Source organism: Apium graveolens, chromosome 5 (genome assembly GCF_009905375.1).
Source record: "Apium graveolens cultivar Ventura chromosome 5, ASM990537v1, whole genome shotgun sequence".
Classification (NCBI taxonomy): Eukaryota; Viridiplantae; Streptophyta; class Magnoliopsida; order Apiales; family Apiaceae; genus Apium; species Apium graveolens.
Window position 1 is genome coordinate 283,513,451 of NC_133651.1, and position 2,896 is coordinate 283,516,346.

At 40.8% G+C, this 2,896-nt stretch overlaps 1 non-coding gene across 1 annotated transcript; it reads right to left on the reverse strand.

The window, feature by feature from the left end:
* Positions 1–589: 589 nt before the first annotated feature.
* Positions 590–696, reverse strand: LOC141663024 (small nucleolar RNA R71). The gene has a single exon (XR_012551115.1). It is a non-coding gene; the product is annotated as a small nucleolar RNA R71 (small nucleolar RNA).
* Positions 697–2,896: the final 2,200 nt, after the last annotated feature.

Consider the following 2,896-nt stretch of genomic DNA (forward strand, 5'->3'; position numbering starts at 1 on the left):
AGACATTGTTACTTACCTACTCTTTTTCTTTGTCGTGTTTCAGGTATTCTAGGGAGCGTATATGCATACGCGTTCGCGGGTTCGTAAGAGAACTCTGGATCAAGCCGAGGAATAAGCTGTAGTGATCCGAAGTGAAGTTTTTGAGGACAAAGAGAAAGTAGCAGAAGAAGATAAAGTCAAGGAACCAACTCTAGTAGTGATGGGAGACCAAGCAGAAAATCCGAAGGCTCTGATGGACTATTCTCAACCTAAGATCAATGATATTCAATCGAGCATCATCTGACCAGCCATCTCGGCTACCACTTTTGAGATCAAGTCGAGCACAATTCAGATGATATAGAACTCAATTCAGTTTGGGGGTTCTCCTATAGAAGACCCCAACATGCACATCAGGGATTTCATCGAGATCTGCGACACTTTCATGTTTAATGGGGTGACTGAAGATGCTATTGAGCTGCGACTCTTCCCATTCTCTCTGAGGGATAAAGCAAAGTGCTGGTTACATTCTCTACCACCAGGGTCTATCACCATATGGGAGGATCTTGCTCAAAAGTTTCTCACTAAATTCTTTCTGATGGCGAAGATTGCTACAATCAGGAATGCTCTTACTCAGTTTGCTCAGCAAACTGGAGAATCTCTATGTGAGGCTTGGGATCGATATAAGGAGATGCTAAGGAAGTGCCCACACCATGACATTCCTGATTGGATGATTTATAAATTGTTTCTACAATGGTTTGGGTGCTAAGTCTAGACCTATACTTGATGCATCATCAGGAGGAGCCCTGTGGGCTAAAAGCTACAATGAAGCTTATGAAATGATCGAACAGATGGCTGCTAATTAATACCAGAATCCTTCTCAAAGTCTAACTCAGGGCAAGGTAGCAGGAATTTTGGAGTTGGATGCAGCAACTGCTATAGCTGCCCAACTTAAAGCATTGATGATGAAAGTGGACTCTTTAGCGAATTATGGAGTTAATCAAATCTCTAGTGTTTGTGAGCTTTGTGCGGGAGCGCATGAAACATAGCAGTATGCTATTTCTAGCAAATCAGCTCAATTTGTGAGAAACTTTCAGAGATCACAGCAACAAGCTCCAGCCACTTATCATCCAAATAATCGAAATCATCCTAACTTCAGCTGAAGTAACAATCAGAATGCGGTGCAAAAATCTTATCAGCCATACACGTTAAAGCATTATAACCCTCCTGGTTTTCAGCAACCGCAATATGCCCCTAGACAACAACTTCAACTTCAGCAGCTACTGCAAGCTAATGAAAAATCTGGATTGGAGGAGTTAAGGCTCATGTGCAAGAGCCAAGCTGTGTCTATCAAGACCTTGGAGAATCAGATTGGGAAAATTGATAAAGCATTACTGAATCGTCAACCTGGCATGCTCCCAAGCAATACTGAAGTGCCAGGCAAGAAGGAAGCTAAGGAGCATGTCAATGCAATAACATTGAGGTCTGGTAGGATTGCAAATCCTGAAAAAGCAAGAACTCTGAAATCTAAATTGTGGAGGAAGAAGAAGAAGTGCAGAAGGAAGCAGAAGTGGAACCAAGGAAGACTACTGTTGAGCACACTCCTTCTGAGGGTAATACAGGGGAGAAACAGATCTATCATCCACCTCCTTTTCCTAAGAGGCTACAGAAGAAAAAGTTGGACAAGAAGTTTGAGAAGTTTCTGGAGGTGGTCAAGAATCTTCACATCAACATACCTTTCACTGAAGCGCTTAAACAAATGTCTAGTTATGCGAAGTTCATGAAAGGTATTCTCTCTAGGAAGGTGAAGTTTGATGACTTAGAGACTGTTGCTCTCACGGAGGAATGTAGTGTTGTGCTGCAACAGAAGTTACCTCCGAAGCTTAAATATCCTAGAAGCTTCACTATTCCATGCACCATTGGAAAGGTGTCATTTGACAAGTGTCTATGTGACTTGGGTGCTAGCATCAATCTAATGCCTTTGTCAATCTTCAAGAAGTTGAACTTGCCTGATCCAAAGCCTACTTATATGACTTTGCAGTTGGCCGACCGTTCTATTACATATCCGTGACGTATTGTGGAGGATGTCTTGCTCAAGGTGGATAAACTCATCTTCCCTGCTGATTTTGTAAGTCTTGATTTCGAGGAGGATAAGAAGATTCCCATAATCTTGGGAAGACCTTTCTTGGCTACTGGCCGAACCTTGATAGATATGCAGAAGGGTGAGCTGTGGCACCCCAAAATCCGGGGTCAGGAATCTCAGAGGCCACGCCATTTAAACTACTACAAACCACATACCTCACACTACAATATATAAATACTCACACTTTACGACCCCACACTTATCACACACACACACACACACTTATAGGTTATTGTCTTGGAAACGAACCATTCATAGCTAGAGTAATTCAACCATAAAGTGATAATTATTACAACCCAAAAGTAATTAAATCTTACCGGGGAGTAACCTTTAAGTAAGGCTAGTCCGTCGGTCAAATATTTGTTTCTTGTTTATTACCTTACATAAGTCATACTTATAAATAAGCCGAACTAAAAATAACTGAAAACCAATCCAGCTTATTCGGACTACATGTGGTACAGCACCAAACAATCTACGGAACAACTGGACATTTCCTACCTGTTACCTGACTGTGGTTCTCATGGTAGGCATCTTGATTCACTGTTGTGTTGTGTCAATTTAAGAAAATAAGTGTGAGCTATAATGCCCAGCATAATAATGTACAGTATGAAAATAAATGTATGATAACTTACGTAAAACATCATATATGATAATTATGTTTTATTCGAAATTAGTTTTCCCTTGGTGATACACACCTTCTTATGAAAATAATTCTTTAGGGGATTTTATTATCCTGCGAATACCTTAATAGTAAACCCAACACCTGGAATTGGGTTA